This window comes from Apis cerana, linkage group LG12 (assembly GCF_029169275.1).
Source record: "Apis cerana isolate GH-2021 linkage group LG12, AcerK_1.0, whole genome shotgun sequence".
Taxonomy (NCBI): Eukaryota; Metazoa; Arthropoda; class Insecta; order Hymenoptera; family Apidae; genus Apis; species Apis cerana.
This window is the reverse complement of record NC_083863.1, coordinates 5,532,489-5,548,665: the sequence shown is the minus strand read 5'-3', so window position 1 is coordinate 5,548,665 and position 16,177 is coordinate 5,532,489. Positions and strand designations below refer to the sequence as shown.

The window sequence follows — 16,177 nt, the reverse complement described above, 5'->3', positions numbered from 1 at the left end:
GTGATAACGAGGTCTTTTCCTTTTTTTTTTTTTTTTCTTATGCGACGATCTGTTTTTGTTAACACGTCGAGTAAATAATACGTCGAATGGTTGTTGAAAAATATGGAAATATGGAGCATTGGTGATTCCGTTTGTGATACGCGGAAAGGGAAATACGATTTATTCGGGTTTGAAAAATACGATGCGGTTCGAAGATATGACTCGTGGAGTGGCGCACAGAAATGAATCGAGCGCAGTGACACAGGTCAGTGTTCGCGGCCACCGTGCGTCCCCGCGTTCTTTTTTTTTTTCTTCTCCATTTCGAACTCATCTTCGAAAACTTTTCGAACGATTCTGCGATCGTTTCGCCTTTATTAAAATTTGTTCGAGATACTCGAAAGTTGTAGATGTTCAAACTTTTTTTGAAGGAAATTTGCGTTTCGTTTCTGTTACGCAAATGATCGTAATCAACCTTTTTTTTAGTTGACAAGGTAGACACGAATCGAATATTGATAAGAGGATTTAGTTGAAGGAAATCTCGAGGAAATCATGATATTCTCTTTTGCAATCGTTGTTTAGAAGATTATTGTACCGCTTCCGTTATCGGTTTAATCAATTCGTATTTTGTTCTTCAAGTTTTAACGATATGCGTTCTAAGAACGTATTTATCGGCGATATTTATCCGTCAGCGCACAACTTTTCGTGGCTGCAGCTGTTCTACGGAAATTCAAGCGCAACGTGACGTTATTCCAACAATCCAACTCTTCTCTGTGTACACGAGGCGCGCGGTTTACGCTTGTAATCCGCCTTTCCCTCGTGCATCGAGTCTGCGACCCTGGTGCGTAAACGGTTTACGTTCCACGACCATGTTTATTAAAACGAGAACGATTTCTTACGTAGGTCGACATTAATCGTGTGGAATATAAACGATCTTTGGAGAAATATTTGCAAACAATTTGCACTACGATAAAATTCCATCTGATACATTCGTGATTCATTATTTCGCGATATTTCAAATCTAATCGAATATCAAATTATTCGTAGCAACAAATCGTGTGTAGTAAAGATGGTACAATTTTTAAATATTCGTCGTATTCGTCGTATAAGCAATCATTTAGAATCTAATATCTCGATATATCGTTCGATGAATGGTTGAAAATAAGTAATAAGTTGAAAATAATTATAGATGAAATTCGGTTTCGATTAAATTTATAAGATTGGAAGTATATTTTGCGTGATTCATTTTGCCTCTGGTAATTTCGAGCAAAGTTTTACGTTAAAGTTGTTAATTTTCCTTCGACACCACGACAATACATTGATATGCAATCGTCCCTTTTGCAATACGTTTCTCGTGGCCAGCACGCGGCACATTACGTGCATCGCGTGCAGTGCAATTTTTATGTCCGCTTAAGAAGCAGTTATCTTGACATTCGCCATCTAATGTTGACTTTTATTTGATACGAGTCAAAGAAAACGTTCGATTGCATAATTCATGCATTTTATCGATTCCTCCGCGGAATATAAACAGTAAAAGTTATTTCCTTAACCGATCGACTCGATCCACTTGCAACGGACTGATCGATCTTAAAATTCTTTGGACCCATTTGGATTACTAAACAGTAATCTAGAATTCCATTTAATAGAAGGGAAATTCTACAATGCAATCGAATTCTGTCGATTAAATTAGTTTCTCTTAACGTGAATTACTAATGCTTTTCGTATGGTAATTGATAACTTGTGTATACAGTGGGAAAACACTCTCAATTGCACGATTATCTTCTATGATTACCTGCGTATAAAAAAAAATATTAATTTTCAAATTGCAAGACTTCGAACTTCTAAATTTCTAAGCAAGCCATTTTTTTCATTCCTTTTTCCAATCTTACACATTACAAATTCACTGATATTTCGAAACGTAAAATCACATTTCGAGAGTTGAAACGAGCAAATTAAGAATTCTTGCGAGGTAATAACTCTCTTTAATCTGTTTCCAAATCTAATTTAAATTTCTTCCTTTCTATCCATGTTCCTCCAATGAACGAAAAGCACACGAAGAGATAGGTACGTAATCCCGTAAAATCTTCTCTCACGAAAAATCATATTCCATCCATCTCACGCGAGGAAGATAAACGTACCTTTCAACTCGCTCTTTCTTCAATTTCGATCCGATACGCTTAGCCACACGAAACGCGCTCTTTTTTTCGTTTCTTCGACAACGAACAATCTCGTTTCCAATGCACACGCGCGCGTAGACAGATCGGGGAACTGGCGCGAAAATTATGCCGATCGCGTTCTAACGATATGACGACAGCTTCGAATTCGGCCGGGCCGGCGAAGCTTGTCGTTCCTGCAGATATCGATCGCGTTCCACGGCTTGTCAAGCTAAGCTGCGAGTCTCAGATTTCTAGGCGAACGTGCGAATTTATCGACAGCTAGGAATATGCGCGATCCTCGAATATATCTCGTCTCGAATAATGATCCTGGCCGTTGCGTTCGAACGGTCATAAATCTATTTCGGCAACTGATGACAGAGGGGGATGATTTCGAATAATCGAGAATAATCGGGAGGAAAGGGGAAACGCATTTCTTTCTAGATTTGAAGAAAGCCCGTTCACTGGTTTAAATGATCGAGAATCGAATTGAAAACGAGGTGGAACGCGTCTATTTAGAGATCTAAATGGGAGATAATCTATTTTCGATGATCTTTTTTCGTACTTTCGATAAGGGAATAGAAGTAGAGCAGTGGGACGCGTCTTTTCGAATTTATTCGCCATATTTTTTTTATTTTTCTATTCATAGATGGGATTTATCTGGACGAAATTTTATTCGAATTTTTTTTACCGACGATCGAATATAAATGATAGAAGTTATTTATGATAATTTTCTTTTTAAATAAAATATTGCGAAATATTTAAAACAGATGATATGCTCGACAATAATCGGTAGATTGCGAGAAACCATTAAGGGAATTACACGAACAGGTGTAAATCGTTTTGAGCATTCAGAAATTGTACTTTGTACACCGTATCGTTTATTACATTAACAACGAAAGCAATAGGATAATGTGAGTTGCGACGCAGAGTATTTATGGGTTACATTTGGTCGCTCTAATTTCGTTGGATCTATATATGAAGGGAAGCGAAAGAAATGGAAGAAAAATAGTAATGGAAACAAAAGTTAGCAAGAAAGTTAAAAGAATCGAGGAAAAGAAAATACCTAGGTATTTGAGTTAGAGAATCTATAATTGTTCGACTGTGATTACTTTTCCATAAAAACATCCGTAAACTTTGCATTTATTTATCTGTAAGTTAATTCGATACCTTTTAAAAAAAAAAAAAGAAAAGTCACATCAATTTTATTCTTTGAAATGTATTTTTATTCCATCTCTCAATTTCCAAACTCTTCAAATATAATTTATAAATTATAAATTAAAAATAATTTCAAAGAATATTTCAAATACTTGTCCATTCGATAATCTCTCTCTCTCTTTGTCATTTCTCGAACAACAATCAATTAAACTGGATTTACTAACGTAACAAAATTACGTGTCTCTCTCTAACAAAACGGCTTAAATAAAAATGAATTTTTCACTGGAAAAAAAGGGGAAAGAATATACGATCTAAACCGATCGAATTTCCTGTTCATTAACCAAAAACAATTAACCCAATTCCGTCGGCTCGATGCTACTCATTGCTCCGCTTGTTAATTGACAACGTTCGCCAATTAACGCGACGTTAATTCGGTGAAACGCGTGCACTCTTTCGAGCGTATAGGCACGGATTGATGCGCGATTTACGATGCGCTGGATCCGATCGTCGCCCACCCGTCGTGCACCCAGCTAGAATCACGATAATGAACGATAACAGGTTCAATTCAAGTAGCCTTTCAGTTTTAATAGGCGGCCTCTTTATCGTTAAGCCGTTCATTCGCGCAGTGCTCGAGTTGCAGTGCTCGATGGTCGGCAATAACGAATGAGCTCGCATCGTGGAATTAACGTGACATAGTAATTAAACGTAACGCAGTACGAAATGACAGGATGCGTTCACTTCCTCTTCCCGTCGAACGGGACGTAAAGCTTTGCCCGTTAATCATTTTATCTCCTCGTTAATAACCTCGTTCATAATTGTACGTACGGATTATTATTATCCAATCTGTTTCACGACAGTGAATCAGAAATTGAACGTTGTTACAACAAATTAAATACAACTTTTTATATAACTTTTTCTTTTCCTCCCGTTAAGAAGGAAAGTTTTTAATGATAATTTTTCTTCAAACCAGAAATGAAAATTTTAAATAATTTAAAATATCCTTTTCTCATATATTCTTTCGAAATAGTAGATTCGTGTCGAATCGGTATATGAAACGTTACTTCAATCATTCAAACAAGTAATGATACTCGTTCAACAAATTGATTTCCGCATTATTCTCTCTCATATAGCGTATCTCAATAAGCTTTTGAAACAATGCGCAGTCGAAAGGCTCGAGAAACAGTGACAAGCATCGATCTCAGATTTAATTAATGGGCAGCACACCATGAATATTCAACTTGTTTCAAATTAATAGCACGATCGAGCAAGAACACGAACGAGAACATCATTTGGCGGAGATCATCGTGTCTCTGCGAGGGAACGATCAGATGTTCTCAGAACGCTTTGGGCTCTGGCGGAAAATTCCACTCTTCTTCGATCCAACTAGACTTCGACAACTAGAACCGTTTCAACTTTTTTTTTTTTTTTTTACAGAACAACCTTTCAAGTTTGAACGGCCTCGGGCTACGGGACGATAGTATTAAAATCGAAGTTGTTTCTTTACCCTCGAAGAAACACTTGCTCGTTCTTGCTACCAGGATTGTTGTCACTCTGCGTTGTCTATTTCAAGCTGGTGCAATTAAAATTCTTCGAAATTTCGAGATCTCGAAAGAAAGTTTGAAGAGCTTCGAATTATTATACGTGGCATACCTCAAACAGCCGAGATATTTCTAGTCAAACGCAGGAAGTGAAATTTTTTAATCTTTGTTTGCATGTTGTGAGGTTCAAAGGAAAAGTTGACGACTTTAAATTATATTCCAATCGCGAAACTTTTGCAACATCGTGCTCGGAATAAGTTTCAGCAACAGTCGGTGACGCCGGTCTTCACAGGTGAAATAATTAATATTTTCGTTGTCGTGGTTGAAAAGTTTAATGATGAAACGTTGAAACTTGCAAGAGTCAACTACGATTGAATTGAAAATTTGTTTGAAATGAGTTTATTCAATTAATTCAAACTGTTTTCTTGTTTTCGTAAACTTTTAATCTGGTATATGATACCTCTTTAAGAAAAGTTCCATGTTTCAATCAGCTTTTGAGATTACTTCTTCTTCCTCTGCTTCTTCGATATAATTATAAAAATTATTTGAACACGATATAACGATTAAAATCTTCAAAGAAATATTTCTTACTAAAATATCATTATATTATCGACGATATTAAAACTAAAAAAACTTTTTTTAATCTTCAGAATTGATCGTGTTCCTTGAAAATTTTCGAATCACGAATCATATCCTGAATAAATCCAAATGTGTCCTTCGCCCAGAATTTTATCCATTTCAAGAATGAAATAAGCAATAATAGCAATAGATAATAGCAAACGATGTCGTTTACAGGAAATCGTGCCAATTTTCACGATTTTCGCGACGAACGATTCACGATTTCTTACTGCAATAAGTGATTAAAACGATCGTGTCGATTGGTAGGTTTCGAAGCTTGCTCTAGCAATTTCAGAAAGAGCCGTCGATTACTTTCCACTCCGAAAATTGTAAACAGAAAGGAGTGTCTTTTTTTCGCTGTAATCAGCACCGTCGTCGACCAATTCGTGTCTTCAGAAACGGGCCGACATATTCTTCCCGGAACTTTTTAGACCGAAGATTGAAGTCTGCTTTCGAGTCCTTTGATCTCTCGTTCTTCTTGGCAGCCGCAATGCGAACGTTTGATGTAATAACTGGATGACAACGACGTTCCAATGTTCATCCTTTGATTTCGAGAATTATGACAAGTACTTTATATTCAACTTCTTTGTCCAATGTCCGCTATTTTTGTTGAATTATGCACAAATTTTCGTCACAATTTTATAATCTTATAGTTAAGAATCAGTTGTGAGTTTTTATATCCCACTGTGTCTAACACACACACGTCTATCTATACTTTCCATCTATATTATTAATTCACATAATTTACTTACAAATCTCTCCCCAGAAATCTCTTCAATGAGATTAATTCAAGATTAATTTCCGGGTAACTTTTGAACGAACTTTAATAATCCACGCGAAAATATTTTCCCCGCCAACTAATAAAAATAGAGAAGGGTTAATCAACTCTCATCCTCTCCAATTTAACCTGTTGATCTTCAAACATTCAACATCTCGTTCAAACACATTTCATCTCGATGTAAAAAAGGTGAATAAGAACGGATCGATCGAACCCCGATGTCGATAATCAACGAACGAATCGTTCGCAAATCGACCATAATTCGCAACTATCTCCCCACGAACCAACAAGAGCCAATTGACCCCCCTTGGTACGTAAGTTAGCGCCGCTTATGGCCCTCGCCGCTAATTAAAAGGGCGGCACGTCGACTGACGACGGCACTCCGCTTAATGGAAATTAGTCCTGCCTCGCGATTTCCAGCGTCGCGCATCGTAGTCTCGTTAGTTCGCTCGAGCGTGGCGCAGGTCTTCAACCGTTTCCTCCCGCAATCGTGGAACAATTCGATTCCACCCCGTGTACTCGAACGCGTTCTCGAGCTATGGTTCTCCTATTGTATCCGCGATCCAGCTAATTATACATACAGACGTCCGTCGCGCCCACTTCCTTCCACGCGAGCGACGCTTATGGAAATTACTGGACGAGGATTGGATTTCACAATGACGCGAGAGAAACATCTCTTAACGCGACGATAAATGTCGTCGAGTTAAATGCGACGAGATGATACGTTCTTTGGATGGCGAATGATTTTTGGGAAAATATTATTATGGATTATAGTCTATTATTTTCTAGCGTCTAGTTTGATTCTCCTTTTCTTCATCTTTGGGTATTTAAAGGATTCTAATCTTTTGGAAAGATCATCGTCTTCTGTAGGTGTATTTTTTGAATGATTCGAAATAAGGGAATGATTTTAGAGGATGAAGAAGAATCCTTTCTGTATTTTTAAATTGTATTACTAAGTTTAGTTTCGAATGTAAGCTTTATAGAACATTTTCGAGCGAAGAAAATGCCACTCGAATAGTGTCTTCGAGCAATTAACGACAAAAGTAAGACCGTGTTAATCGAATCGTCGTAAATTAAATTATTTTCCTCGTTGGAAACAAATTTGCAATTTCATCTCCAACAAAACAGGCAACTTCTTCTTTCGTCTTAGCGAAATACTCCCCTCGAGTATTGATTTTTAACTTAGGTTCCGGCGATAACCGAGGAAACCGTACTACTTCCGGTTTATATCCCAACTGCTCGTGGTAACTACTGTTCCAACAGCAAGGAATCGCGCCCTCGATCGATTCGTGAATTTCTGTGTTACCGACTTGGACAAACGATACTTTCGTAGCTGAAGAGATGTCGTTCCATTGCTCGTTCCTCAACTTCTTCATGGCCGGAAAGTTTAATTTATTTACGTTTCAAAATTTTTATTTTCTTAACGTTTAATACGAATTTCCACTATTTTACAATGCAAAAGAACATTAAAATATACTTGTATAGTGTATATGCAATAAAAATTGATAGAATAGATAGACACTCTCTAAAGTATCGTTCCGACATTAAGCTCCGTTTTATTAATAGCAATAGAGGGCTCGTTAGATTAATTTATTAACCGTCCAAATATAGATCGTGAGAGAAGGACGCATCAAGATAATTAATTTACGCATCATCCTCGTAAACACGGGAAAAAACGAAAAATATCCTAAATATAAAAGTCTTGCGAGGTGATTATGAAATTATCGAGGATAAGGACGATAAGCACCAGACAATAAAAATAATCACTGCCCGTACAATAAGCTTTATACCGCGCATTGACGAGTTTTGCATCGACCATCGTTCTTTTAGTACCGACAAAATTTGTCCAAATCGATCGAAAGGTGTATAGACACAAGCCTGTGTTTTGTCGAGGCTCTATTTATGGTTTAGACTTTAGACAATGATGTAAGGAACGTGACTCGATGAAGAGTAACAGTGAATAAATCGCTCGGCAAGAGAACGTAAAAGTGAAAAAAAAAGAAAAAAAAAAAAGAGAAAGAAAAAGGAAAAAATAGTGAAAAAAAAACCGTAAAGAATCGCGAATATATTCGTCGAATATGCCCCCGACGACACCGACTGATTCAGCCATGTGCTCGCTCTGTCCGCGCTCGAAGAAGGCTCATCACCCGAAGAAGCTCGTACGATTCGATTCCATCGTCGATACGTTCTCCATTTCCGATTCAAATGCTATCACCAATCAGAGGGTAAGAGGATTAATTTCGATATACAATATCCATTTCAAAAATCAATATCTTCTTCTTGCCCTCAGTGATCTTCTTCTTAAATTTTTTTTTTTTTATTTTATTTTATGCATTTAATTTTAAATATTCTTTGAAACATCGTTTCGAATTAAGTACGCTTTAATTTTTTTTTCTTATAACTTATGTTTTTTTGTGATTATTATGAATCTAGATAATCAATACCGGAATAAAGAATAATTGTACGTTTAAAACGAACATCTGTGTGCGAAATTCAATGAATTTAGGTCACGATAGACACATTTAATGTAGCGTCCATTTGCAGTCGCAAAATCCTTCAACATTTACATGTCATTACGTGATCAGCTTTTAAACATGAATCTCTCTTTCAGCGTACATTATTTATTCGAATACTTCAAAGCAAGAACCATTAGTAGGGTACTAATTACCAATTCTCATTACATTATCGACACGTTACATTATTCAAAAGCTCATCGTCACGGCTCAATTTTGCCCGGAATTTTTAAATTCCATTATTATTCCATAAAATCATTCTACCTTATACTTTCCTATAGAAAATATCGTAAATTCAAAATACTGGCAAAAAAAGAAAATAAATAAATAATCCAGTATCAAACGCACAAACAATAGTTTTCAATTTTCCAAGTGGAAAATTAACCTGTTAAAAAATTCAAAGCTTCCTTCCTTCCAATTTCCCCCGTGCAAATTTATACAGAGAAAACGAGTCGTTCCAACCCATTCTACGTTCCACGTGCTCCTCAATCCTCCCTTTTGACCCGATTGAAACTCGTGATTCACCCGAGTGAAGCTAAATCATCCGTGTAACCGCGTGAAAAATTCAGAATGGCCGCGGGAGACGTTCGCCGCGCACAAAGTCCCGTGAAACGCAAGAAGAGTCTTATCGCAATGCCTTCGAGGCCGATGGAGCGCTGCGAAAAAAGGGTTGGCGGCCATAACCCGCCTATCTTTACGGCTTTTCGATCGACGGTGACGCGAATGCGGGGCCACGCGTTATGCACGCTCGGAAAATAAATGGCGGTTACGGAATCGGGCGTTCGCTTAGCGACCCTGGTAAACTTCCTGTCGATCGCGATCACGAATGAGAGGAATAGAAAGAAAGGGGGAAAAAATTGTTGCCTCGATTATTGGAAACGTGCTCGATTTCATCGCCGTTGTCCTCTTTGAACCGCGTGATCGGTTTTAAATGGAATTTCATTTATCTGGAGTTCTATTTATTGAGAATTTTAGTTAGTTAAACCGATCGAATTTCATTTATTTGATGAATGAGGATAGCGTAGGTAAACGAAGATGATGAAAGATTAGAGTTAGTAGAGAAAAATTTTGTTAGAATATGGGAAGAATGTTCAGTGGAAAATATTGAATGAAATTACACCGAGCTGTTTGCTTCTCTTGTAAATAGAATTCTATCCAGGTAGATTTTCATGAAATATAATGATACGTTAAGAATAATTAATTAAGAAAAGATGGGAATTCTATTATGATTCTGAAGATAGAATTTGATACCATGACGATCTATTTGTTAAATTAATGAACTACGTCGTTAATTTGATCAAGAATTCGATCTATCTAGGCACACCACCGAATTATCCGAATTATTCGAATATTTAAATAAAATAAATCCATTATGTTATCATCCAAAGTACAAACATATGGGAAGGAAAATATAATATTATGAGAAATTAGAGATAATATAACAATAAAATAATAAAATTGCAATTAAGAAACAAATGAGTTTATAATAGGTTAATTAAGAAGATAAAATAAACAAGAACTTGAACAACCTAAACGAAGGAAATATTAACTTTGACCATTAATGATCCAAATCAATTGAAACAAATCCATTAAATATATAGACTTTATACGTAATAGTGCTTCAATCTCGATGATCTCACGGATCTATTATCCAAACGTGAACATACTCGAAGATTACATTCTCAGAACTTTATATAAAATATCACTCGCAACGTGTAACGAATAATCCCTATTCCCGTATTCGAACATTTCCAAACAAGCTGAAAACCTCTTGATCCGTTCGACAATCCTTTCCGATCCCTGTGTCGATCGGAATCGACGAAACGGATAGAACGTAGGCGTGGTTCCAGAACCAACGTCGTCGTCAGAGAAACAGCAGGTGGCCGATAATGTTCCTCGGGGGAAAGCTAAACCATTCGACCGCCATTCTTTTATGATAATACGCGAACTGATATCCGAAATGTAAATCAATTCGACTTTCTCGATCCGATCGTCTATATTTCCTCCATTTTCCTCGATCGTTCTCATCATCGCGTTTATTGAAACGCGCTTTTTCTAAGTGTTCTAATATCCAAATCGAAGATCTCAATTAAGAGATTCTTTTCGAATATGTGCAATTTATTCTCTTTATTTTTCTACTTCGACTTCCAAGTAAATTCTATACACTAGCTAGCAAATATTTTGAATCGGAAGTTATCCGGATTTTTCGAAGATTTCTTTGCATATCTTGTTTAAATAACTGAAAAACATCCGGAAACTCGATGCTTGTCGCGGTAGATTCTATTCTTTCAGATTCTGAGAAGCTGCTTACTACATCGGCGCCGCCTGTAATCCGCGTGACATCGAAGCTTGAATATTCCACGAAGATAGAAACCGAAAATGGAACACAGTTGCAACTGTTCGAGCGATAAAGAGATTCCGTAGCGGAAGTTGTCGATGTTGGAAGTTTGTAATTTGATTAAAGTTACTCTTCGATTGTGTAGTTGTGCACAAGTATTGGATTCGTTAAGAATAACAAATTTTCGAGTGCTGAAATTTAGTTAAACACGGTAAATAAATATCGATTGATCTGCAATTTCCTCCTTTGATCTATTCTACCTCTCGTTATCGAACGACAAGATCACAATCGAGCGTGTAATTTACAATAGAGAATTTCTGCTTTTGAGAAAACGATTTAAGTAACCATACTGTACAAAATAAAATACAAAACTATTTGTAAAATTAATTGAAGTTTATCTTGCGAAAATAAATTTTTCGCTGTTGAGAAGATTGATATTTAACGGGATTTCTATTAGTTTATCCTCGAATCCAGATTAAGTGGATCATCACGTGACACGAAGAATTTCAATTTTGGTGAGGAACGTCAACTTCTTGTTGCAAAGAAGAAAGTTTTCACACACATAGTTCATCGTGATAGGATGGAAAATCTTCGTTACAACCACCTGCAACAAATTAATCATCATGTTAGATTATAACTGGCAAATATTTCTCATCTACCTCCTCTTCTCTATCTTCTTAGTTTATGCTTAATCCCACTTAAACTCCTTCTAAAAACTTTGCAAAGAAATAAAAAAATCAAAAAAGTCCAGTCACCTTGACTCCCTTCAATAAGCTCCTCCTTATCGCGAGAAACTCTCGACTGGGCTGGGGGGAAGATGAAAGAGATCGCGGCAGAAAAATTGAGCGAATCCACGCAAGAAAGGAATCAGGTGTGATCCTCTTGACACGGGATCGGGCTAACACTTGGAGTGGTTCGAGAAACTCTCGAATAACAAAGACACGGCCGAGGAGGGTGTGCTATCCCTTCGATCTCTGCCACATTCCTCAATTATTCCTTTCAATTATCCTCCACCATCCTTTCTAAACTGATTTATTCCTCTGCATTGTTCCGCGAAATAGCTCGATGGATTTCACGTTCGATCCGAGAATCACGTGTCTCTCTCTCTTTCTCTCCAACAATCGAAAGAAAGGTTTCGATTGAATAGTGATTTATTGATAAGCCAAGGATAATCAGAACGAAGGTTAAATTACTCTACGGCGTGCGATATTCCTTTTAATATCAAAATTCCAGCTCGGCTCGATGAAAATGACGCGACGGGAAATAAATTCAAATCCCGGCCCAATTTATCGACTCTTCCGTTTTGCATTCTCCCATTTGCGTTAATGTAACAGCTTGTATAATATACAGGCGATTAATTTTGATTAAATGATATCGTCGTGTTGATGTTATTCTGGCAAATATGTTGTGAAAAGTGTTGCCAAAATATTCTTATTTTTTTAACGAAGCATCAAATTGAAGAGTCGATGAGAAGAATAATTTTCAAATAATTCAATTCTGAAACATTCCAAAATAATTAAAAATTAGATATTTGTAATACTTTCTGTTCTTCTTGAAAAGAAAATCGACTCTTCTCTATGTTAATAATCACATAGTAGATACGAAATATAAATCGTATTTAATAATTAATTACAATGCAAATACCTTTAATAGTTATATAAACGAAGAAAAGAATAATTGAATCTTTTAATCCTGATTGATGATCGAATATTTCAATTTTTAAAATAGAAAATTGCATTTTCCATATCTTCGCATCCGGCTAATTGTCAGGATGGTTAAGAAAAGAAAGTAGGAAATTGCGAAATGCTTCCTGTCTGCTTGGTTTTTCAATTCTAACTACTAAAATCTGCTAGAGGGACAAATGAAATTCTTCGCAAACGTTTCTCGTACATTCTGACCCACTTTTTTTCCTCAAATTTCTTCTAATATATCCATCTTTTATATCCATCCCAAGATTAAATGGGAGAATCGAATCATAAAACTTGTTCAATTTCTATAAAATATAAAATTTCAATTTACATTTGTACTATTTATTCATTAATTATTCCTTACTTCTTTTTGTTACAGGTAAGTCTAATATTTCCGGTTAGAAACCATGTTCACGTAAGTAGCGAGATTATTTCCTTAAAAATGTATTGTTTCAAAATTCCACGCAATCCTTTTTAAAGAATCTTCAGCGCAACGAAAGCCCTTTGTTATAATCTCTTAACCTTTCGAGAAAAGAATGAAAAAAAAAAAAAAAGGAAATCTCAGCCGTGGATCAAAGGGACAAAGCGCTTATTAGAATTAGTTGAAAAATACGTGTGCTACGAGCACGAAATCCATTTCCTATGGTATAAAGAAAGAGAATGGCGTACAAGAATGGTATCCATTTCAAAAACTGCCTATCTTTCCTGCCAGGAATTAAATTAGTTTATATGTTGCTGGAAAAAAATTAATTATATTCTTTTGCATATGTTCAATGCTCAGCTTTTTTTCAATAAAGTTATTAAAATAATTTTCCGAAAAGTTTTTGATAAAAAAATTCTTAACAAAGAAAGCATTTTTAATTTTTGTTTAATGAAACGAAGTATTCCTTATACGCCAAAATATATATTGCACATTTTATTAGTTGCTCGAATATTACATTTATCCCATTTACATACGAACAAAATTTTAGTAGTAATCCGATTGACGTAATTGGAAATATATTTTTGACAGAAAATAATACGCATTAACTAATTATTCTACTTGCAAATTTGTAATATTTGATACATTATTGATATTATACATTTCAATACAACTGAAAATCGGAATGAGAAGAGACTTATATATAAATTCGTCGATATATTCAAATTAAAATCTAATTAATTTTTTCACCCTCATAATGAAAATTAAACAAGACATTGTCTTTGTCTATTATTCTTCAATTTTCGAGATCCCTTCATAAAATACCACTTCTCTTTCCAATAACTAGTTTCCCCGAGATTCTGTACTTAAACCTCCGATGTACGAAATTCACTGTATAAACAACAATACGTACCGATACACACAAATGGCAGCACAATATCGTTCCAAGTTTAAACTTGGACAGAGCGGGAAGAAAGCGCATGTCGAGAGCAAAAGAAAGGTAGGAAAGCCGTCTTTTTAGAAGCCGTAGCGGTATCACTCGCTCTATCGACAGACTTTCGTATTGTTTTCGATTCTGTCGGGGCCATTCTTTTCCGAACAATATTTAATCTGTCCGGCCCGTTCCACGGTATAAATGAAAACTGCGGATAACCAAGAAAACACCCGGCACGTTTCTTATCTCGACCTAAATTACGACATCTCTGTTTCTTTGGCTGTCCACCCTGTCTACCCGCGATTTCTTTCCATCTCTCTCTCTCTCTCTCTCTCTCTTTCTCTTCTCTCTCTCTTTTCAATCGATCGAATGCATCGAGAATTTTAACGTGAACAGAACCTGTGAACAGAAACATATTCTGTTAGAATGGAAAGAAAAAAATAAAAATTTTATGATTATTTTTTAACGGTGAAACGAATTTTAATCTTCCAGATTCTTCAGGTGTGAAGAAAAGGTGTAAAATTAGAGTGAAGGATTATGTGAAAATTAATTTTTGAGTTAACACAAGTGCTTTCAAGTTTCATTTTAATATTCTTTTCTGTTTTTGGTATATTATTAATTATAATGTTCTTTTTCTTTTAAAAAATGTATAACATGTACTATATACGTCGATATCTGCTTCGATTCCATAAGAATCGTTTGATATTCTTTCATTTTTTTATCGTGTCTTTTAAAATATTTTCTAAATTTAATATTCCAATTCTTTATGAATATTTTCATTAATTGGCACTTGTATGCAACTTTAATTAACGTATTTCGATATTCTATCGTCCAATCTCGAATTCTTGCGTGTTTAGACTTGTTTAGCACTTGAATTACACTCGGCAATGCATCCCAATTTTCATTTTGTGTATTAGGTTTGTGTATTAATTTAGCATAATATTGACAAATTTACTTGTACGTATATCACAAATATTTGTCGCATCTGTGCGCATCAAAGTTTACGAGGGTTGGAGAATCGCTTCCAAAACCTTGATCTAAATTAGTCGATCGTCTGGCAAATGTCCATTTGTTCGGCAAAAATACGGTATAAATCTTAGCTCGCACCCTCCAATTCTCCATTGAATTTTGCAGTCAATCTCATAACTGGTTATCGCGATTCCAATATTCTAAAATTGTAGGAGTATGAGACGAAAGGAAGGATATTAAAAATAAGAATTCCGTCGGTCATTGGAAATCAAAGATCCTCCCCCCTCCTCTCCCATCATGATAAAAATTTCGATGAATAAACACTGCGATATTATTTGAATAATAATATTTGAAAAATAAATTATTTTAATATTTGTTCTCTTTTTATTTGTACTTATTTATCCGATTTCATTACTATTATTAAACATCTATCCCTAAGTAAATCATTTGAATAATTTATTCTAAAATTTTAGAATTTACTACCATATATATACATATATTTTGTCCGTGATCGTGTCGTTATTCAATTCAATTAAGGAAATTATTTAATTCCACGATAAAAATAATTAAAAATAGGATAGCAGAAGATACAATGATGCATGCATACACCCACGTGAATATCGAGAATTTATTCAATCAATTATGCATATCCCGTTTTCGAAAAGGGATTGGCTGTTTAATTCAATGATAAAATAGCCGAATATTCCTATGGTGAAAATATTTGATCGGCACTTAATAACAAACCATAGAATTGATAACCCACTATTGGATATATACGATACACATATTAGTTATGCTAGCTCGACTCGCATAGTCCACCCAATATTTCCTCTGATTTTTACTCATTAATCGGATCCATGGGATTAAGTAAATTTGGAATACCGATGTTATAATAGCCGGACCCGTATTACCCGCAGAGGAGGATCCTGTGTTTCATCAAAACACGCGGTATATGCTAATCGATTTCCATCAGATAAATCCATTAACCGTTTGTACCGGTGTTTGAAAATATTGATTTATCCATCTATGTATGTGTATGTACAGTTAATGACTGATCAATTTAATCCGATCGATTTTGCACTTCAAACAGAAA

The 16,177-nt window shown here is 35.6% G+C and overlaps 1 protein-coding gene and 1 long non-coding RNA gene across 20 annotated transcripts in view; one reads left to right on the top strand and one right to left on the bottom strand.

Annotated features, from left to right (window-relative positions):
• The window catches only part of LOC107995510 (disks large homolog 4), a 394,817-nt gene that overhangs the window by 205,912 nt on the left and 172,728 nt on the right, over window positions 1-16,177 (top strand). The window lies entirely within an intron of this gene.
• LOC107995515 (uncharacterized) overlaps window positions 1-16,177 on the bottom strand; it is a 119,439-nt gene that overhangs the window by 56,064 nt on the left and 47,198 nt on the right. The window contains exons 2-4 of one of the 2 annotated variants that reach the window (XR_009832126.1): window positions 14,095-14,514; window positions 12,717-13,065; window positions 12,266-12,569 (exon numbers count right to left, since the gene is read on the bottom strand). This is a non-coding gene — a long non-coding RNA (uncharacterized LOC107995515). The remainder of the gene's footprint in view (window positions 1-12,265; window positions 12,570-12,716; window positions 13,066-14,094; window positions 14,515-16,177) is intronic. The other variant, XR_009832127.1, reaches the window with a different exon arrangement.